The 24,331-nt window shown below is 39.3% G+C and overlaps 1 protein-coding gene across 1 annotated transcript in view; it reads left to right on the top strand.

The window, feature by feature from the left end:
* The window catches only part of ARL15 (ARF like GTPase 15), a 552,355-nt gene that overhangs the window by 106,982 nt on the left and 421,042 nt on the right, over positions 1-24,331 (top strand). The window lies entirely within an intron of this gene.

The raw sequence follows: 24,331 nt of genomic DNA, 5'->3' as shown, positions 1-24,331 counted from the left end.
TGTTCCCACCCCATGTACCCCAAAAAGGAAGAGATCACTCCATTGTTTTTATCAATAAACTTTCCATCCCCCCATGATAGCTTTTCTCATCATCTGTTCTCTTTACTTTTTCTTATCTGTTTTCTTTATTAAGGCCAAAAGTACAAATGAGGAAGCTTCTATTTGAGTTTTATTCTTGTTTCCTTAAACTATATGCTATAAAGTTTTCCTTAAAACTTTATATTTACATATGAATAAATAAGGCCTTGCACATAGATGCAAGAGATATTTTCCATCTACCTACAATGCCTGCAAGGGGTTGGAAAAGTACAGTCACTTCCCGTCAGGCTGTCAGAGGCCCAGGACTCACACTTTGGTAAGACTTTAATCCCCTTGAACACGGGTTGTGAGGGTGTGTGTGTGTGTGTGTGTGTGTGTGCGCGCACATGTGTTTTCAGAGGGCAGGAACTGTGCCAAGTCGCCGTGTGTCCTCCTCTGTGCTTACCGCGGTACAAGCCGCGCACATCTGCCCAGCTGTCCGGGCGACAGCGTGCCAGCTTGTCGAGTGGGTGCCCTGGGGATTTATGACTTGATTATAAATACCTTACTGCCACCTAGGAGGAGGAAAAAAGGATGAAGAGCTTACTATGAACATGACTAGTAACTGCTAGGTGTTTTATGTACTGTTTTATACCTATTCCTCACAGTCTTACAATATAGTTACTTTTTTTCCATTTTATGGGGGAGGAAATTGAGGTTCAGGTAGCTTCCACAACATCACAAACTGTTGTACCTTTGGTAGTCTGATGCCAAAAACCACAATCTGAACTCAAGAGGGGGCAAAAATTCCCTATTGAGAAAGGAAAATATTGACCTGTGGCCTACCTGATAGGTGCTGTTCAGTGGAAATTCTCAGGTTGACTTTTCATTTTCCTTGTCTTTTTTTCCTCTTTGTTTTCTTCCTTCCTTCCTTCCTTCCTTCCTTCCTTCCTTTCTTTCTTTCTTTCTTCCTTCCTTCCTTCCTTCCTTCCTTCCTTTCTTTCTCCACTCCCTTTCTTTTTTTTCAAAACTCAGGCTCTTACAAGTTTGGAAGGTGAACAAATCATGTTACACACCTCTGATAAAATCAGATTTCTGAACCTGCAAAATGTAGTGTGAAGGAAAGAAGTATTCCCTTGCCCTGTGATGACCCTGCCAGGACACATCCCTCCTGTGAGGCACAGCCCCAAACACACGGTCACCCTTACAGCACATTCACAAATGCAAAATGAAATTTTAGAAAACTCTCTTTGAAACCCCTTCTCTGCTGATAGGATCAGCTGTCAAGGCGCAGTCCCGAACCCTTTCCCATCCAGCCTCTCAGCAGAGTTCCCAGACGGTCATCCTGCCAGGGTGCCTCTGTCATCCAGGACTCTCAGGACTCCATTAGCCTTTCTTCCTTCTAACCCATAACCGCATGTCAGCATGGAAACAGTGTGCTCAGAAGGAGCCGTACAAGTGTGGTAAGATTCTGAACTGTGGCAAATGGCGCTTTATTGGCAAGAAAATCCCAAGCTAATCAGGGAGAAATAAATGAAAGCTTCTCAATTAGCCAGGGAAGAGGATAAAATAATCAATAAGGGAAATTTGCTAACATGGATAAAGTTGAGCAACAGACCTGTAATAAAAGGAAGGCTAAAGAAACAACCAGATAACAAATAGATTTATTTAATGCCTTTTCGTTGTTTATGGGCTTCTGTCTCACAATACTTGATAGACTACGGATGTAGGAAGCAAGGCAAGAAAGAACAAATCTGTGTGAAAGAGGATTTTAAATGAGTCCTCCCATCCCGCATTTTATTTGTTTGTTTGTTTGTTTGTTTATTGAGCAACGCCTTACCTTTTAGAAAGGGATACTCTTAAATTCTGCAGTAAAAAACCTGAGAGACAGAGATAGAGACAGAGACAGAGACAGAGACAGGGATGAGCAACCACACTAAGAGACCTAGTTGGAGAAGTCAGTGGGTCTATAACTCAAAGTTCTATGACTTCCTCAAACCCAAGTCAGAAGATGTCCATCAAATGCATTACTATCAAGACATTAAGAATAATGTATTCTAGGGGCTCCTGGATGGCTCAGTAGTTAAGCGTCTGCCTTCAGCTCGGGTCATGATCCCGGGGTCCTGGGATCGAGCCCCACATCGGGCTCTCTACTCGGCAGGAAGCCTGCTTCTCCCTCTCCCACTCCCCCTGCTTTTGTTCCTTCTCTCGCTGTCTCTCTCTCTGTCAAATAAATAAATAAAATCTTAAAAAAAAAAAAAGAATGTATTCTACTTGACATGGAAGGATGTTCATGATATTGAGTAAAAAGGTTGGTTATGGTTTTTTTTAAGTTTTTATTTTGATTTGTTAGTTAACATATAGTGCTATATTGGTTTCAGGTATACAATATAGTGATTTAACACTTTCATATATTACCCGGTGTTCATCACAACAAGTGTGCTCCTTAATTCCCATCACCTATTTCACCTATCCCCCCACCCATCTCCCCTCTGGTAACCATCAATTTGTTCTCTATAGTTAAGAGTCTGTTTCTTGGTTTGCCACTCTCTCTCCCTCTTTCTCTCTTTCCCTTTGCTCATTTGTTTTGTTTCTTAAATTCCACATATAAGTGAAATCATTTGGTATTTGTCTTTCTCTGACTTACTTCACTTAGCATAATATCCTCTAGGTCCATCCACGTTATTGCAAATGGCAAGATTTCATTCCTTTTTATGGCTAATATTCCATATCTATCTATCTATCTATCTCACATCTTCTTTATCCATTCATCAGTCAATGGGCATTTGGGCTGTTTCCATAGTTTGGCTATTGTAGCTATTGTAGATAATGCTGCTATAAACATTGGGGTGCATGTATTCCTCTGAGTTACTATTTTTGTATTCTTTGGGTAAATACCTAGTAGTATGATTGCTGGATCATAGGGTAGTTCTATTTTCAACTTTTTGAGGAACCTCCATAAAGGTAGGTTATAAATTAATATCATTTTATATTAATATACTTTTATTGTGGTAAAATATACATAGCATAAAATTTACCATTTTAGCCATTTTAAGTGTACAATTCAGTAACATTAAATAGATTCACATTTTTGTGCAATCATCACCATTATCCATCTCCAGAAATTTTTCATCATCCCAAACTCTGTACCCATTTAAACAATAACTCCCCTTTACCTCCTCCTCCAGTCCCTGGTAACCATTATTCCACTTTCTGTCCCTATGAATTTGACTAGTCTGGATACCTGTGTAAGTGGAATCATACAATATTTGTTTTTTTTGCATTTAGATTATTTCATTTAGCATAAAGTCTTCAAGTTTCATTTGTGTTATAGCACAGATATAGATCAGAATCTCATTCTTTTTTAGGTCTGAGTAATTTTCCATTGTATGTATAGTCTACATTTTGTTGATCCATTCTTCCATCAATGAACACTTGGGTTGTTTCCACATTTAGGCTATTGTGAATAATGTTGCTTTGAACATTTGTCTACAGATACCTGTTTGAATCCCTGCTTTTAATTCCTTTGGGTATATACCTAGAAGAGGAACTGTTGAGTTATGGTAGTTCTATTAAATTTTTTGAGGAGATGCCATACTGTTTTCCACAGAAGCTTCTATTCACATTTTATAACTATTTGTGAAGTACAGAAAAAGAGAGACAAAGATTATATACCAAAATGTTAGCAGTAATTTCTGAGTTGTGAAATTATGGGTTGATTTCCCCTAAATATTAGTTATGTATTAATAGATAACAAATTTCCCCAAAACTTGGCTCTAGAAACTACAAACATTAATAATCTTTTGCAATTTCTGAGGGCCAGGAATCTGGAGGAGCTGAACTGGTTAGATCTAACTCAAATTTTTTAGGGAGGTTGTGGTGAAGGTGGCAGTGAGGGCTGCATTCTCTGAAAACTGGACTGGGGCTGGGGGTCTCTTCCAAGTCTCACTCCTATGGCTGTTGGCAAGAGGCTTCAGTTTTTCACCATACAAGCTTCTCCATAAAACTGACTATGACATGTTTTCTCTCAGAACCAGTGATGAGAGAGGGGGTGGGAGGGAGAGGCTAAGGCGGAAGCTGCCAAGTCTTATAACCCAGTCTCTGCAGTTACACGTCACTTTTGCACAATCTATTGTTCACACAAGACCCACTCTGGTATAAAGTGGTGAGGGACTATTAAAAAATATGAATATCTGGAGGTGGCGGCCATCTTGGGGGCTGGCTACCATATCCCAATGATCTGGATTTTCTTCCTCTGCCCCAACGTTATTGAGAGTACAATTGACATATAAGGTTGTGTGAGTTTAGGGTATACAGTGTGTTTATTTGGTACATTAATATACCACGAAATGATTACCACCATCACATTAGCTAACACTTCCATCTTGTCCCATAATTACCATTTTCTATTGTGGTTAGAACATTTAAGATCCTCTCTTAGCAACATTCAAGTATATAATACAGTATTACTAGCTAAAATCACCATGTGGGACATTAGATCCCCAGAATTTATTAATCTTATAACAGGAAATTTGTACCCTTTGACCAATATCTCCCCATGTCCATCACCTGTTCAGCCCCTGGTAGCCACCACTTTATTTACTGTTTCTCTGAGTTTGGCCTTTTTAGTTTGCACATATAAGTGATATCATACAGTTTTTCTCTTTTTCTTACTTCATTTAACCTAATGGTCTCAAGGTTCATCCAAGTTGTCGCAAATGGCAGAATTTCCTTCTTTCTCATGGCTAAATAATATCCCACTGTGTGCTTATATGTAACTAAAACATCTTTATCCATTTATCTGTGATGGACACTTAGATTGTTTCCATTATCTTAGCTATCGTGAATAAAGCTGCAATGAACATGGGAGTGCACATATCTCTTCAAGATAGTGATCTTCATCACCCAGGACTGGGATTGCTGGATCATAGGGTAGTTCTATTTTGAATATTTTGAGGACCCTCCATACTGTTTTCCAGAGTGGCTACACCAGTTTTCATTCCCACCACCAGCGTGCCAGGGTTCCCTTTTCTCCACAGCCTCACCAACACTTGTTATTTCTTCTCTTTTTTGACACAGCCGTTCTGACAGGTGTGAGGTGACATCTCCTTGTGGTTTTGATTTGCATTTCCCGGCTGATGAGTGATGTCAAGAACCTTTTCATGTATTTTCAAATTTAACTAAAATGTGTATCTTTGGGACATAAAAATTATACAGGAAAATGCCAATAGCCTGTATAACATTCGGAAGCATTAAAAGACAAAAAGACCCATAAAAATATCAGGATTTCTCCAACTACTGTCTGACTTCAGAAAGAACCAATTGGTTAGAAGACATTTTCATCGCGGGACGTTTTCCTACTGGCGCTCAGCTGGGTTTGGCCGATCTTCCGTGCGCAGCTTGAAACAGCAATTCCAACAGCGGTGCAGCAACTCCACAGCAGTGGTGAGCGTACAGAATCCAGGAGGCTTCCATGGGGGCTGGAGATGAACTTCCAAAGCCTTTCTGGGTAGCCTGCTGCCGTGGTCCCATCTTTGGTTGACCCTTTGTTGAGGACTGAAATTGGACAGTTTTACTGAAGGAATAAAGCTAATGTCTTATCTATAAGATATACCTGCCTCCGGAAGAGATAACATATCACCGCTTTATTGCTCACGGTTTAAAGATATTTAAAAACTTCTTTCAAAGTTTTAAGTGACAAAACATGTGCTGTAGAGGGTGCCTGGGTGGCTCAGTCGTTAAGCGTCTGCCTGTGGCTCAGGTCATGATCCCAGGGTGCTGGGATCGAGCCCCACGTTGGGCTCGCGGCTTGGCGGGAAGCCTGCTTCTCCCTCTCCCCCACTTGTGTTTCTGCTCTTGCTATCTCTCTGTCAAATAAATAAATAAAATCTTTAAAAAAAAAAAAAAAACATGTGCTGTAGAATGTATAGAAACAAAAATGTGAAGGGAAAGAATTAATCTCCTGATTCTATTCTCTAGCAATAAATAGAGTGGTTGGGCTTTGGAGTCCGGTAAGCTTGGATGTACACCCTGACTCTGACATTGAGTAGCTGTGCAATCTAGGGGGAGTTACTGAGCCTGTCGGAGTCAGTTTCTTCATCTGAAAAATGGGTGTATTCATAATATTCCCAAAGTGGGAAGCAAAATACATGTCCGTTGTCTGGTGCATGGATAGATGAAAGGTGCTGTATCCATACCATGGAAGATTTATTCAGCAATAAACTGCCAACATATGCTATGGCATGGTGAAACTCCAAAATGTTTTGCTAAGTGAAAGAAGTCAGATACAAAAGGCCAACGGATTACATGTTATATGATTCCAATCATATGAAATGTCCAGAAAAAACAAATTTTAGAGATAGAAAGTAGATTAGTAGTTGCCTGGGGCTGGAAGTGGGACTGGAGATTAACTATAAATGGGCACGAGGAATCTTATTGTGGAAATAAAAATGTTCTAAAACTGGATTATGGTGATGATTGCACCATTCAGTAAAGCTACTAGAAATCACTGAACTGCACACTTGAAATGGATAAATTATATGATACATAAAATATGCTTCCATAAACCTTTTTTTTTCTTAAGGATGGGAACTAGTCATCCCACTTGGGATGGTCTGTGCTAAAAAATAAAAGCATTAGTGGTAAGGGTTAGGAAAAAAAGATAAAATCTCATCTTATATTTACGGTTTAAAAGAGGATATCTGTAAAACATTCTGTAAAAAGTGCAGTCTGGCACATGGGGACACTTGAGTAATTGCCTGGTATTATAACAGTTAAATATCAGCGACTGTAAATAGTTAAAGTAAATATGATGAAATACATTTTTCTACGCATGTATTTTTCATATAAGTCAGATAATCTTGTATAAGTTCTATTTCTTGCCTTTATTTATCATCGTTTCTGCCTTATTATAAGTCTTTCTTAGGCATCCCGTGATGACATGGAGTACGGTATGTATGGCTAAACGTAATATAAACATTTACTGATGGATATTAGTTTTTTAAATTTTGCTTTATAAATAAATTTAATGAACATCTTTTTCCTTAAGTCTTAAGGTATTCATAGAAATAGTCAAAAAATTCAGTAAAATTGCAGGATACAAAATCAATGTACAGAAATCTGTGGCATTTCTATACACCAATAATGAAGCAGCAGAAAGAGAAATTAAGAAATCAATCTCATTTACAATTGCACCAAAAACAAGATATCTAGGAAATAACCTAACCAAAGAGATGAAAGACCTGTACCCTGAAAACTATAAAACACTGATGAAAGAAATTGAAGATGACACAAAGACATGTAAAGACATTCCATGCTTATGGATTGCAAGAATAAATATTGTTAAAATGTCTACAATCTACACATTTAATGCAATCCCTATCAAAATACCAATAGCATTTTTCACAGAGCTGGAACAAACAATCCTAAAATTGGTATGGAATCACAAAAGACTCCCAATAGCCAATGCAACCTTGGAAAAGAAAAACAAAGCTGGAGGCATCACAATTCTGGACTTCCAAGTTATATTACAAAGCTGTAGTGATCAAATAGTATAGTACTGGCACAAAAATAGACACATAGATCATTGGAACAGAATAGAAAACCTAGAAATGAACCCACAACTATATGGCCAATTAATCTACAACAAAGCTGGAAAGAATATCCAATGGGAAAAAGTCTCTTCAACAAATGGTGTTGGGAAAACTGGACAGCAACATGCAGAAGAATAAAACTGGACCACTTTCTTATACCATACACAAAAATAAATTCAAAATGGTTGAAAGACCTAAATGTGAGACAGAATACCATCAAAATCCTAGAGGAGAACACAGGCAGTATCCTCTTTGATATCAGCCATAGTAACTTCTTTGTAGATAATGTCTCTTGAGGCAAGGGAAACAAATGCAAAAATAAACTATTGGGACTTCATCAAAAGAAAAAGCTTCTGCACAGCAAAGGAAGCAATCAACAAAACTAAAAGGCAACCTTGGGAATGGGAGAAGATATTTGCAAATGACATATCTGATGAAGGATTAGTGTCCAAAATATATAAAGAACTTATAAATCTCAACACCAAAAAAATGAATAATCCAATTAAAAAATGGGCAGAAGACATGAATAGACATTTGTTCAAGAAGGACATCCAGATGGCTAACAGGCACATGAAAAGATACTCAGCATCACTCATCATCAGGGAAATACAAATCAAAACTACAGTGAGAGATCACCTCACACTTGTCGGAATGGCTAAAATCAACACCACAAGAAACCAGTGGATGTGGAGAAAGGTGAACCCTCTTACACTGTTGGTGGGAATGCAAACTGGTGCAGCCACTGCAGAAAACAGTATGGAAGTTCCTCAAAAAGTTAAAAACAGAACTACCCTATGATCCAGCAATTGTACTTCTAGGTATTTACTCAGAGAATACAAAAATACTAATTAAAGGGGATACATGCACTCAGATGTTTATTGCAGCATTATCTGTAATAGTCAAATCATGGAAACAGTCCAAGTGTCCATTGACTGATGAATGGATAAAGAAGATGTGATATATACATATATATACACACACACACATACACACGCAATGAAATATTACTCAACCATCAAAAAGAATGAAATCTTGCCATTTGCAATGACATGGATGGAGCTAGAGGGTATTATGCTAAGTGAAATAAGTATAAAAGTAAGAGGAAGACAAATACTGTATGATTTTACTCATATGTGGAATTTAAGAAACAAAACAAATGAGCAAAGGGAAAAAAAAGAGTGAGAGAGAGGCAAACTGAGAAACAGACTCTTAACCATAGAGAAGAAAGCTAAGTGAAATAAGTCAGAGAAAGACAAATACCATATGATTTCACTCCTATGTGGAATTTAAGAAACAACAAAAACAACAACAAAACTCAAGGAAAAAAAGAGAGAAGAGAGAGACAAGTCAAGAAACAGACTCTTAACTATAGAGAATGAACTGATGGTTACCAGAGGGGAGGTGGGTGGGGGATGGGTGAAACACGTGATGGGGATTAAGGAGGGCACTTGCTGTGATGAGCACTGGGTGATGTAGGGAAGTGTTGACTCACTATATTGTACACCTGAAACTAATATTACACTGTGTTGACTAACTGGAATTTGAATAAAAACTTTAAAAAACACACAAATAAAATTACAGGATCTGAGCATACACACGTGGTTAGAGCTGCTGTTGCATGTCACCAAGTCACTGCCTGGAAAGTTTTTGCCATTTATACTGCCACCAACACCATATGGAATCCCAATTTCATCCTACAGAGACATTGAATACTATTTTTAAACCTTGGCTAATTTGATAGGTGAAAGTGGTAATTGTTTCTTTCAGTTGAAGTCTCTATGGTTGGTTACTAGTGAGTCTGCCCATGTTTGGTATGCTTATTAGGCATGTATTATTTCCGTGAATTGTTGGCTCATGTCCTTTGTGCCTATTCATCTTTTGGGATTTTGTTCTTTCTGATGAACTTGTATGAATAGTCCATTGAGGACTCTAACTGTCCTTTGTTGTATTTTTTTTCCAGATTGCTTAGTTCTGTTTAATTTTACTAATAATGGGTTGGAGTTTTAGACACTCATAAAGTAAAGGTCACTTTGTAAAGCAGATTTGTGGAAGATTCAGAGATGGATACATGGGCAGGGGGGAGGGAAAGAGAGAACACCACATTCTTTACCTGCTTTCTAATTTAGCCTATGTGATCATATGGACCAGATCACAACTGTTACCTTCTTAGTCACAACTTAGCTCTCCTGGTTCAACAACCACTTCCTAATCTAGTTAACTGGGAGCTCCAAGAGCCCTCTGGACCTCAGGACTGACTCAGGATTAAATTGAAATCCAAGTATTGTGGTAACATTGTTCTCACATTTAATTTGTCCTCAGGCTGGGCTCCTAACACCAACAGATCAAATCACAGTTCAGTAATCTCTCTCCGATCAACAAGCAACTCGCTAAAAACTTTATTACTCTCACTCTAGATCAACCGAAGACTGGAAATGTCAGATAATCACTAAGGAATTTGTCACATGGATATATTCCGTAGGTGTAAACCCAGGGGGTTACCATCATTCATTATGAAACATCCCTACTTGCATTGGTTGCTAGCATAGGTAAGAACTCCCCCTCTAGACCTGTGTTCTCTAAAAACATCTTGAGAACCTCTTCCCAAAAACAATATGTTAACATGGGGGGAAAATGGTCACTTTTTGGAATCAGTGTTAGTAAGTATTAAAGATAATTGAGGGCCCTGGTGGCTCAGTTGGTGAGATAAATAAAATCTGCCTTTATTCCTCTTTTTCCACCTTCCTTTCTAGTAACTCCTTTCTGCAATCCTAGGAACCCCAGATCTCTGTATATCTTACTATGTGTCAGGCACTCTTTAAAAATTTTTAAAAATAGGGGTGCCTGGGTGGTTTAGTCAGTTAAGCGTCTGCCTTTGGCTCAGGTCATCATCCCCAGGTCCTGGGATCAAGCCCCATATTGGGCTCCCTGCTCAGCGGGGAGTCTGCTTCTCCCTCTCCCTCTGCTGTTCTCTCTCTCTCTCTCAAATAAATAAATACAATCTTAAAAAAAAAAAAAGAGTAAAGATAGTTAAGAATGTCCTTAAATATGCAATTGTTAGTTTCAAAATAATGGAAAAACCAATCTTTGAAGGTGGCCCTAGCTGTGTGACTTTGGGAAAGTTCCTTTATTTCTGAATCTGTTTCCTCTTCTATAAAAGAGAAATTAGATCTTTAACCCCAGGCCCATGCGATGGCTCTAAGGAATTGTAAGTCACCGAGCCCATCATAAATATTCAGGTATTCTCTGACTCTTAGGCCAAGGAAATTAACTAGTAGGTCAAGTGGCTTAACTTCTTGAAGATTCCAGTTAGGAGAATGAAAGACTATTACTTGCTTTTTGTTGCTTAAAGTACAGTGCTAGGTATTTTTATCTTCTTATTAAACCTATACAACACTGGCTGTTACTCCCATTTCAATGATGAGGAAACAGGCTTGAAGAAATCACCTTGTTTTTGACGCAGTGAGCCCTATGCTTCCCTATGACTCATTTCTGGTGTTTCTTCCATTTGATTAATGCCTAATTTGTTGGACTTGTTATCCAACTGCCTACATGACATATCCATTTTGATGACTAATTTTCAGCATCTCAGACAAGATAAAAAGCAAGTTTCTGACATTGCTCCCAAAGCATACCTTTCCCACAGCCTTCCCCACTCAGTAAATGACAACTTTACCATCCCAGGTGCTGAAACCCAAAACCTCAGTTGTCCTCAACTCCCTCAAACCCCCCTCTGATCTTTAACAAGTCCTGACAACTCCATCTTCAAAATCTATCCAGAATCTGGACCACCTCTTACATTTCCACTACCACTCTGGCCAAGACCGCCAGTGACTCTCACTTGTATTATTAAATATCCTCCTAACTGGTTCATTTCTGCTCTTGTACCTCTTCTGTCTATTTGCACAAAGCTGCCAGAATGATCCTGCTAAAATGGAGGTCTGATCAAGTCATCTCTCTGTTCAAAACCTTCCAATGGATTCCACTCTGACTCAGAGTAAGAAACAAAGACCCATAGTGGCTTCAAGACTCCACGTGACCTGCAATCGATACCACCGATGATCACAATTTCTATCCCTCCCCATGTTGCTCACTCCACTCCAGCCACACCAGCCACCTTGCTGTGCCCTCTGACAGGGTGATTCTAACCACAGATTCCATCCTGGCTCACTCCCTCATTTCCTTCAGGCTTTTATTCAAAAGCTACCTTCTCCATGAGGGCATCGTTCACCATCCTCTCTAAAACTTCAGCCCCCATTCATTTGTGTTCCCATGCCTGCCTTCATGTGTTTCTTTCTACACTTCTCCCCAATATACTACATATTGTGCTCATTTATCTTGTCTCCCCTCACTAGAATGTAATCTCCATGGGACCAGGGATTTTGGTCTGCTTGTTCTCTGCTGTATTCCCAGTGCCTAACACATGGTGAGCCCACCATAAATATTTGCTGAAAAGGTGAATGAGCTTCTAACTAACACTTTCTCTGCTCCACCCATGATGTCCTCCATCTAACAAGAGAGCATCCTTTGCAAACACTTAAACTTTTCTTCATGTTACCGCTTGTGCCTTTTATCGGGTAGAACAGAACTTCCTTAAAGTTTTCCACACCCCTCTCTAGGCTTTCCTCTCTATCTTCTTGACCAGTTCTGGGTCCATGACAATCTCTAGTGCAATCCCTGGCAAAGGGGATGGGATCACCATTGGCTGCCATGATTTAAGCATGGTTTATTCTCTGTGACTGGGTATATGGCTGCTGGAATAAAGTGACGTTAACAAGGAAGAAGAGAATGGATTTTATATAGAGAAATAAGTGTCTGCCATGTCCACTGAATCACAATTTCATGTCTGTGATCACAGTTGAGTTTTACCATCCTTATGAGGAAGGATAAGTGGGTATTCTGACCATTTTACAGAGGAGAAAACAAAGCCATAGAGAGATCCTCCAACATGCTAACATCACTTAGTAGATCAGAGGTGGGACCAGTGTGGTCTACCCAAGTTCTGGGTTCTGGAGAAGTAGGGTGCTTTAGAGAAGAAGAGTACAGCAGAAATCAGAGACTCCGGGATTCATTTTCACTCTGTACAAAAGAACTTTATGACCTCAAATAGGTGTTTTGATCCCTCAGGGCCTCAGTTTCTTCATCTGTAAAATGAAAAAAAACTCCATTTCTTGCTCCAGAGCTGTGCTTGGCTGATTAATCATTAAGACTCTCTTCTTATCTGTTGAATTCCAGCTCAGGCAGAGAAACAGGAGTGAATTGTTGGACTTTAAACCCTGCACAGCCAGAAGAGAAGAATTAGCTTTCTTTGTAATAATCTTTAAAAAAAATCCCCTATTGTTCTAAAAATAAATACATAAGGATGATCCTTTTAAACCTTAGTCTGTTCCTGAGGATTTCCTTGCACTGCATCTCTAAATCCTTTTTGCTCCAGCTTTGACATTTGAGGAACACAGGTATTCCTGGCAGGTTGTCTATTCCTCATTTAGAAATCAAGTCCCCTGTGAATGCATAGTTGGAAGGTTCCATTGCAGAGCCTCTTCATGGAGCCAACCGCAGACGCCTTTGTAGCTTGAGAGCTATGAAACCCCAATATCCTCCTGGCCAGGGTCCTAGTGCACACAGTTGCCAGGTGGTGGTCATTCCAAATTCTGCTGTTGGGCTTCTCACTCCCATGCATTGTTCCCAGTACGTCACCTGACTGTGAAATTCAAGGTTTTTCTTGCCAAAGGAGTGGCTTTATGAGGGCAATGGGAGGAAGATGGTTATTCAATAATTTGCTGAACATTGCATGTTAAGCTCTATGCCCATATGATACATTTTCCAACCTTTTAACTTCAAAGATCTAGAGTTTCCTTTCCTGCAGTGTCAAAATTAATATTTAATAACTCTTTATTTTGGATAGAAATTTAAGGTGTTCCATGTATTATCTCATGTGATTTTATAATTAAGAAAAATTAGGTAACTCTCACAAGATTGTTAAGCTGGTAAAGAATGGAACTGAGCTCAGATCCTAGGATTACCAGGCTATCTTTCAAGTGTATACGTACCAAGTGTTATAATTTTGGTGCTTTCAGTATTTGTGCTGCTGAAGTGAGCACTTAATTTTGGTACTTTCAAAATGGGACATTTATTTGTACCTTTAATCACTCACCATCAGTGTCTGGGGTATGTCACTTCTGAAAAACCTGGATAGGGAATTTTACTTAAAGAGAGCTGTTTACACATCTTAAGCCAGGGGTTGGCAAACTTCTCCTGTAAAGGGCCAGATAGTAAACATTTTAGGTTTTGTGGGCTGACATAATTTCTGTTGCAACAATTCAACTATGCCATGGTAGTGAGAAAGCAGACATAGACAATACATAAACAAATCGGCATGGCTTGAGTTTCAATAAAACTTTACAAAAACAGGCGGTAGGTTGCATTTGACTCATGGGCCATTGTTCATTGACTTCTGACCCAGGCTTGGTGCTATTAGGACCGTGCACTCTTTTACATGGTGCTTTCAAGGGCATTAGTAAAAATAATTATCTCTGATTTTCTTAGGTGGGAAGGTGAAATTTGTTTTGCAAAATATTCATCCCAGTACTTCAGAGAAGTCTACACATTTACCTCACTATGTTATTCCACAATTTTTTTTTGTTGTTGTTGTTGTCAAATGATCCCTTATTGAAATATTTTCCTTTGTAGTTCTTAACTAGCTGGGCATTGTACTGCACCACTATTGATGTCATCTATGATTTCATAGGGGTGGCGGCCACCAACATTGCAGCTCACAGATTGGGCGGTCCCCAGAATCTCTTTAATGGTTTCAGAGAGTTCTCTGGCTAAAGATCTGGAGCCACATCTGTCAGGCAATGTTGACAATCTCATCAACAGTGACATTTCCACTGTGCTTAATGTGTTTTTGCCTCTTTCTGTCTCTTGGCGGTTCCTTGAGGGCTTTGATAATCAGGGCAGAGGCAGAAGGTCCCACTTCAATCTGGGCCTGTGTGTTCTGAATGGTCAGTTTCACTGTGATCCTCAGACCCTTCCAATCACCAGTTGCCTTGGCAATGTCATCACCAAACTTTTTTGGAGACAGATCCAGGGGGTTGATCTTCTGGACCAGGACAGATGTGTCACAGTCTTCCCTACCAGTGCACCTCAGGTATACGACTTTGATCTCGTTGGGGTCAAACATAGGCAGCATGGTGGAGGTGGTTGGTGTTGGATGAACCCAGATTGAGGACAATCGAAAAAGACGGTTGCACTTTCACCTCCCCCGAGCCGAAGGCCAGGAAGCCATATTTCACAAATTTGACTGAAACATCATAGACTTACAGAATGTTAGTGCACAGGGATAATTAAGATAATCTAGTCTAAACCCCTCGTTGTACAGGTGGGGAAACAAAGGAAGTTTTTCAACCTCCCATCTAAAAGAAGTACAGGTATCCTCTTAGAAGACCAAGAATTGCTGAGTGTAGAGCTTAATGTGTGGTTCAAATATTGTATTGACATTTCTTTGCCAGAGAGAAAACTATAACATTTAAGATGCATCCTGATAACTTTCTTTCTTACCTTAGTCATATTATAGAGTTTGTTGTTCCAAGACATTGTAAAGGCTTTTAAAAATATCAGGCAGAAATATATGAAAAGCTGCCTAGACTTGAGCAAATATCTTCAAAATGTTGCTCCTCTGTCCTTCATTATTGGCCAGGACACTCAACAACCTCCTGTTTTGAGGTAGCCCTCCCACAAGATGCCAGTGGGCCCAGTGTCAGGGTCGCAGTCAAATGCAGTTGGCATGCTCACTTCAAGAGCACTCAAGGGAGTATTAGGGAATCACAAGGGATAGGGCAGCCACCTGAAGGTAGGAGTGGCAAAGCTGTCACCACTCCTAGACCCACAAGGATGAGCAGAGTGAGCCAACGCTGGAATGTGCAGTCATGACAAAAAGCAGTGGTACTCAGTCAGTACTCTAATTTCCATATTAAACTCTTCTATTTAGAGTGATGCCCTTTTCCTGACTCAACCCTGAATAGACAGCCCTAGGCTACCTCACAGGTGAATAAATACCCTGACCCTGATCCAGTCCCTCTAGTCTCTACCAGAACTCTCCATTCTAGACTTCTTAGTGCAGACCAGCAGGTCAGAGGGCAAAGAGCTGGGTCTAGGGGAAGGGAGGGGACTGAAGGGGCAAAGGGACATCTCTGGCACAGGCCATAGAATAGCTACTGTCAGACCATATTTCCAAGAAAACTTGAGAACTTCCTACAACTTCAGCTCTCAATATGTAAGAAAAGGTAAAGTTAATGACTTTCTCTGTACCCTCTTTCCTAATAAAAAAGTAGTTGAAGTCTTCAAAATGAGTTTCTACGAGAAAGTAAGAAACTAAAAAGCAACACATTTGCTGAATGGCTCCTTTGTTTTAATGGAACTGAGTGACATTTAAACACGTTTTATAAAAAAGACTCTCCATGGAATAATGGTCTCTATGAACCACCTGTGCTTTGCCTTTATGGGGGAGAGGGAAAAAAAAAAACTGATCCTGAATTTTTATAAAGAATTTTAAATTAGACACTAAAATAAAAGAAGAAAACCTTCACACTTGTGTAGCTACTTAGCTACAGGAGCGATTAAAGTAATGATTCATCCTGTGGAGAATTCTAGCAGAGATTGGTAATTCTTTATCTCTTTCTATTAGAAACCCTCTCGAGACCAAGAGAACTCTCTAGAGCGGCACTGTTCAATAGCAATATAGTGCAAGCCACAAACACAAGCCACACACAAATTTTTCTAGAAACCACATTTTAAAAAAGTAAAAATAGATAAAATTAATAAATGATGTATTTTTATTTAACCCAATATTTCAAAAATATTACCATTCCACATATAATCAATAATGAAAATCATGAATAAGCTATCTTGCATTCTACTTTTTGTGCTAAGTCTTTGAACTCTGAGGTATATGTTACATGCGCAGCACACCTCAAGTCACATTCAGGCGCTCAGTGTGGCTGGTGGTGACTGTGACACGGCACAGCATTGAGTATGTCCCAAGATTGAGTGAGTTTGTCTCTCATACAAAGGAATGCAGCATAATACAAGAGAAGAGGGCTTACTCTCTGTTGGTGTTTTTCACCAGTGTTTCCAGTTCTCCTTTCCTTTTCAGGTGCATATGAGGATTCTTCCCCAACCCCTTGTAGTTGGGCAAGGCCACATGACTTGCTTTGGCCAATGAGATGTGAGTAAAAGTGACCCATCACCTCCAGTTAGCTGCATTGAAGAGCTGCTGTAGGCTTCTCTGTGCTCTCTCTTCCCCTGCTATGAGGATTGTGGACACTTGTGTTGGTATGGCGGTGCCCTGACATGGAAGCTGCCTGAAATGCTGAGCCAACACTTGGAGGAGAGTTGCCCGACATGACTGGTATGGTGACTTGTGTCCTACTGAGTCCCGGCGTCTCTCAACTGGCCTTCTCAAGGTTCAAACAACAGCTCCTCCTGCTCATTCTTTCAATCTCTCTCTGATACTGCTAGCTAGCCCTGATGTCGTGCCTTTCCTGAGCTTTGCCCACATCTCTGTAAACTATCCCTTCGTTCTCCTCTTTTCACTTACCCCGTTCGTGCCATCTGTTTCCTGTTGTGATTCTCACTGATAGTTTGCTGTCTTGCCCAAATGTGCAGTGAGCCTAAAGACAAGATAAAATGAGTACACTGAAGAAATAATTCCTTGAATGAGTGTAAACCAAGTTTCAAAGCAACAACCTAAGATCATTCTCTCACCAATCGCTCTGTATATTATACGAAAGATTCTCTTTCTCTTCCTTGGGTAAAGATGCACACTCATTGTTCACAGTGATTTGTGTCTATATGTTTAAGAAATCTGTTTGCTTGAAACTGAGTGGTCTTCATTCTTTCTTTAAGTATGTTCCAAGCATTTGCTTACAAATTTATGTTTGGCAGAAATAGCAGGAAATCAAAAATAACTAACTTGTGGCTAAAGGCCACGCTCAAGTTTTATATCTACAGGCTTGAGCTCCTCCTGAGAAGCCTGAAGCTTGTGAGTTATTGTGTCACTTGTTCACTGTAGAAAGATCAGAAAGCTACAAATAAGCACAAAAAGGGTAAAAATAACTTGTCTCACAAAGATAATCACCACTAGTGTATGTTACCTCCAAATGTTTTTAAAAATTGTATCTTATTATCTGAATACAATTTTTTAATTTGTGTTTTTGACTCAAGTTTGGACTTAATTTCCTATCTGTAAGTATATTTTTATACCATTTTCCTTTATAGTAACTGCTTTGTCATTATTATCCCTTTCCAAATTATCAGCTCATGCCAATTTTCCAATACTCAAATAACACTACGAATGAACTTCTTTGTATTTTTAAGTATTTGCCAATTTCTATGCCAAATTTTCGGCAAATAAATTCTTGGAAATGGGAATGCACACTTTAGAAGGTACACATGATTTAAAAGCTTCAGATAGATTTCCAATATTCCCTCCAGAAAACAGTCGATCATTTTATACTCTTAATGAGAATGTAAGAGATTGCTCTATTCCCACGCAGACACCTTGCCAACACTATTATCTTTGATTTTGTCTCTTTGATAAGAAATAAACAGTAATTCGCCTTAAGTTTGCATTTCTATAGTTACAGTGAAAGAAAATATTCCCATATTTTGGACAATTCTATTTCTTCACTTATGCATTGCCAGTCTTTGTAATTTTCCCATTTTGCTATTAGTGAATGTTTAGACTTATAAAACTCTCTAAATGCTAACGTTTGGGTGTTTTTGTTAGACAATTTCCTGACATGTACTATTCCAACCCAATGGCATCACTATGTTTTCATTATAAACGAGGAAATGAAAGCTTCAAAGAGTTAAGTAACTTAATCAGGATGACTTGGTTATTTTAAAAGATGTGCTATCCCCCAATCCCCTTGTCCACCTAGTGCATCCATCCGTCATCTAGCCGCCATGATGGTCAGTGGCTAACAACTCAGAGTTGCACCCTTCCCTGGAAAACTGTCCCCAGTCTATCCCAAATGCTTGGACGGCCTGCAAACAATGACTAACTGATGTAGTGGAGATACAAAAGCCCAGCCTGCTTGCTTCAAGGTTCTTCGTGGTATCATGTTTGCTCCATACCTTCCAGTGAGGTCAGACTGAGGTGAGGCTTCATTTGAACCTTTGTCTTTACCTAGATTATCCCCCTGTCTTAGCCTGTCTCCTGCATTCCTGCAGATTTCACTGACAAGAACATCTTCGATAAGTCACTTATATAAAAATCTTCCTCTCAGCCATGGCTTCTAGGGAACCTGACCTAAGACAGCTCGTAAGTGGGCCATTTCATATTCAAATCCAAGCCATCTGACTCCAGGATCTACACATAAACTCAATAGAATAAAGCATACCTTGTTCTTATCAGACACTGCCTAGGACATAATGAAGATAGCAAACACTGTTTCCTAATTTGTCATTTGCCTTTTAATTTTATGATATTCACCACAGAGAAGTATTAAATGTATGTAGACAAGTCTATTAATCTTTTTTATTGTGATGTCAATTTTTAATGGCATGCTTACAAATCTTAAATTTTAAGCTATATATTATTCTAGATCTTTTCTGATTTTATTTATATTTATTTTTTAAATCCAATGTTCAGTTAAATACTGATATCACAATCATTCTAGCACCATTAAAGATTCTATAATTAACTCACCAATCTGAAATGCTACATTTATCATATTTATTTATACATGTTCTCATGAGCTTGTTTTTTGGCTTTCTATTCTTTTCTTCCAATTTCTATATTAGTGTACCAGCTCCAAAATTTTAGTTTTTTAAATTGAAATTTTATGGGATATTTTGCTCCATTTTTACTTCAGATAAACTTTGAACTTAAACCCATTTAAAAATAATTAAACATTTGCTGAGATGTACTGTACATGTACTTTTTGAATGTATGTTATTTTTCAACAAAAACTTTACCAAAAAAAAAAAATCTTCAGTGTTTTATTTGAAATTTCAGTGTTTATAAAACAATTTGGCGAGAATTACCATCTTTTAATATTGAAGAATCTTTAAAAGCACATGCTATTTCTCCATTTATTTAAGTATTTTTATGATCCTCAGTAAAGTTGCATAATTTTTAATTATGCATATACCTTAAATTTATTCTTAGATTTTATTATGCTTTATATGCTTAGAAATACTGTTTTTTGTTTTTTTGGGTTTTTTTAAAGATATTATTTATTTATTTGAGAGAGAATGAGATAGAGAGAGAGCATGAGAGGGGGGAGGGTCAGAGGGAGAAGCAGACTCCCTACTGAGCAGGAAGCCCGATGCAGGACTTGATCCTGGGACTCTAGGATCATGACCTGAGACGAAGGCAGTTGCTTAAGCAACTGAGCCACCCAGGCGCCCCTGGAAATACTGTTTTTTAATGACTATTGCTAATATATAAGGGAGTTATTGGTTATTTATTTTATAAGTAAGATCTTAATAGTACAAATAGTGTCAATGTAACTGCTTGGATTGTAGTTAAAAGTATCACTGGTCAATAATTTTCCATCTTGGAATATTCAATTTAATCTTAATTCTTCATAGATACAGTCATCATATGTCTAGCTTATTAATAAGCGAATTTATGCTCTGTTGTGGGGGCAAGACAAATCATCTCTTCTAGGTAGAAAGCCAGGCTCTTCTGTTCTAATTGATTGGGCATCTGCTATGATGGTTGGCCAAATTGTTAAATTTTCACATTGCCCCTAATTTCATCTGCATAGCTGTTCCCACTGTAGTGCAATATTCAGTGTGCTATACTGTTCTCAGGTTCTAGGGTTATTTTATGAATCATAAAAGAAAACTAACAAGAAAAAATATTGATTGCTTATGTGCCAAATACTTCGCATATATTATCTTAGTATTCATTATAACTTTTCATTCATTCATACAAGACTCTTTATTAAACACATACTATGTGCCCAGCTCTCAACTTAAAGTTTAGTGGTGCAGAAAGACAAGAAAGCAGTTATAAAACTATGTGATAGTAGAAACACAGTGTTATAAGAGTTCTTAGCAAGAGTACCTAATCCAGATCTGAATTCTCAGGGAAGTTTCAGGATGCAAGCTCAAAATTGAGCGGTGTGGGAGAACTGGAATTATGATAAAGTTAGTAGAAGAAAGGGAACTTTTCTTCCTGGTAGAAGAGAATGTACCAGGCAGTGGTACTAAATTTGCAAAAGTTAAGGATGGGTGGAGCAAGGGAAGGAGAGTAATAAGATTTCAGGTTACCCCAAATTTCCAAATCAATGCACTGATCTTAGAGTGCTGTTAAGAATTTGGCTGGTGTAGGGGTGCCTGGGTGGCTCAGTCGGTTAAGCATCTGCCTTTGGCTCAGGTCATGATCCGGGAGTCCCAGGATTGAGCCCTGCATCAGGCTCCCTGCTCAGCAGGGAGTCTGCTTCTCCCCTTGCCCCTCACCCTGCTCATGCTCTCTCTCTCTCTCTCTCTCTCTCTCAGATAAATAAATGAAATCTTCAAAAAAGAAAAAAGAATTTGGCTGGTACAATGTAGCAAGACAATTATCGAAGCAACAGTGGTCACAGATCACTGGTTATGAGCAAAAAAAGTATTTTCTCAAAGCACACTCTGTTGTTCTCTATATATTTAGAGGTAAGCCAGCTTTAACTGGAAATTCGTTTTCCTAAAGAGAGAACAAAATAAATGGTGGATATCCTGAGTTCTACTGAAATATATTTTTTAAGATTTTATTTTTAAGTAATCTCTACACCCAACATGGGGCTCAAAATCACAACCCCAGGATCAAGAGTTTCATGCTCCACTGACTGAGCCAGCCAGGAGGCCCACTACTGAAATCTTCATAGGCTCATGGTCCTCAAGAGACAATAGATAAACAATCAACTGCTTTGTTACTACATAACTAGAAATATTAGCATTCAGCTCAGGATCTCTGAATCATTACTGCTCTGCACCTCAGCTTTACTCAGCTATTTCTATATTTTAAGATTTGTTATTTTAACATTTCACCCTTGATTGCAATTATTGATATCTCCCATTTCCCCTAAAAGGGTACCTGAAATAAACCAAATTGAAAAAGGGAAAGATAAGGCTGGACTTTAGGAACCTACAAGAACCAGGGACTTGAATTCCATTAGGGTTATCTTATCCTTATTCCTCCTCTCAGGATGGACAACCTTTTTTTTTCATATAATCAAGATATGACTACATCTTTCAAGCTTTAAATCTTACATCTTTAACCACATGCAAGGCATTAACTTGATCCCCTAACCCCGATTCCAAAGTTCCCAGGGAAAAAGACTTTTTAGATTAGATACCCATCTCTGGTCCAGTAAACTATAGTCGGGTCCTTTTATAAAATATAGCTGCTCCTGTGGTAACCATATGGGAAAGGAGTACAGTTCTCTGAAAAGGAGGAGCTTAGAAGCTGGAGGATGGTACTTATGAAGGAGATGGGCAGATATCGCCACCACATTTAATATGCACACTAAGCAGCTGCTTACAAAATGAGATTTTGCCACTCAGTTGATATCCTTAAAATGTCCCCTCCACCCAGTTTCCCAGAAGCAAAATTATACCATTGTGTCAAGGCATTCTGAAAAAAGCAAAATGACCTATAACTTGTTTGACTTCACATTCTACTCCCTCCCCTTACTCACTGTACTGCAATCAAGGGACTTCTTTCTGTTCTTCAAATTCACTCTAATAATTGCCACTTTGGACTTTTAGAGTTACTGTTTGCTCGGTCTAAAGCACCCTGCCTCCCAGATCTTTGTATGGCTGGCTCCATCAGGCTCAAATGTCACTTTAGAGAGTCTTTTCTATAATTATCCAATTTGCATCATATTTATATTCCTAATAGCATGTATCAATACATGCCATTATATAAATAAATAGCATATTTATTGTCCTAATAGCATGTATCAATATCTGCAAATCTGAGGTTCATTTCTTTATTTTCTCATTATTTATAGGAAGTTGCAAGTAATAGAATACCCAGCTAAAAGTTTATTATCTTAATGAAAGTGTTCAGAGGTAGGGAGTTTCAGGGCTGGTTAGGTAATTCAGCAATGTCATCAAGAACCTGCAATCGGGTCTTTGTGCTCTGCCACCTTCAAAGTGTGGTCCAGGTGGCCTCTCATGAAATCAAGACTGCTGCAGAAGCCTATGCATATCCCAAAGTAGGACAGAAGGAGTGGGAACTTCTTGCACAGCTAAGGGGCAGGCAACTTGGAAGCATACTTTCACTGAAGTTGCAATGGCCAGAATTTGGTTACGTACCTAAAGCATAGCCTCCAGAGAGACTGGGAAAGCATGTCTGGCTTTTTCAGCTCCCTTCGTCATGGAGGTGAGCTCTGTTAGGAAGGTAAGCAGGGGGGGCAGTGGCCAAATGGCAGGTAAAGAGCAAGGTCTATGACATGGTCTGTCTGTGTCTTTACCTGAAGAATGGAAGTTTCATAATGGAAGGTACCTGACTCTAAGCCACGTCAGTCTCTGAACTTAACCAGCTCTGTGAGCCTATAAATTCCCCTTATTGCTTAAGCCCGTTTGAGTTTTTTCCATTATTTACAACCAAAAGCATCCTGGTGATAACTCAACACAATCTGATACACCAGTGTAACCCAGCCAATCTTTGGGCAGCACTAACAGGCAGGGCAAGTTACGCAGGAGACACAGTAGGCACGATGCCCAGGGCCTACAATATTGGCAGGGGCCCGTGCGAATGTTTCCTTTTTACTTTTCTTAAGATTATAGGGAAAAATAATACTGAATCCAGTCTGGATTATATTTATTTTTCTTCCAATGCAGTTGTACAATGTAATTTTTAAGTATTTTTTTAATGGAGTAAGGGGCCCACAAAAGTAAAAGTGCCTACGGCCCTCTAAAGTCATAATTTGGGGTGCGCCTGGGTGGCTCATTCAGTTAAGCGTCTGACTTGGTTTTGGCTCAGCTCGTGATCTCAGGTTCCTGGGATGGAGCTCAGAGTCGGACTCCATGCACAGCGGGCTGTCTGCTTCTCTCCCTCTCCCTCTGCCCCTCCCCAGGCTCCCATGCTCTCTCTCTCTCTCTCTTCTCAGAGAAAAGATAATAAATAATTTATTTATTATTCTAAATGAATGAATGAATGAATGTATGTCATACTTTGGTCCTTCTTCCATAAACCCCGATTAGATTATAAAATTATCTTGGAAAGTCAACATAGGACACTTTGGGTTTTTGCTTTTGGTTTTTTTTTTTTTAAGATTTTTTTATTTGTCAGAGAGAGAGAGAGAGAACAAGCAGGGGGAGTGGGAGAGGGAGAAGCAGTTCCCCACTGAGCAAGGAGTCTGACATGGGGCTCGATCCCAGGGCCCTGGGATCATGACCTGAGCCGAAGGCAGATGCTTAACGACTGAGCCACTCAGGCACCATTGGTTACTTATTTTAAAAATGGGATGTCACTGGGGCTCCTGGGGGGCTCAGTCGGTTAAGCATCTGCCTTTTTTTTTTTTTTAAGATTTTATTTATTTGTCAGAGAGAGAGAGAGAGCACAAGCAGGCAGAGGGGCAGGCAGAGGGAGAAGCAGGCTTCCCGCTGAGCAGGGAGCCCAATGTGGGGCTCAATCCCAGGACCCTGAGATCATGACCTGAGCCGAAGGCAGACGCTTAACTGACTGAGCCACCCAGGTGTCCCTATAGCACACTTTGGAA

The sequence above is a fragment of the Halichoerus grypus genome, chromosome 2 (assembly GCF_964656455.1).
Source record: "Halichoerus grypus chromosome 2, mHalGry1.hap1.1, whole genome shotgun sequence".
NCBI lineage: Eukaryota > Metazoa > Chordata > Mammalia > Carnivora > Phocidae > Halichoerus > Halichoerus grypus.
This window is presented reverse-complemented; position numbering and strand designations above follow the sequence as displayed.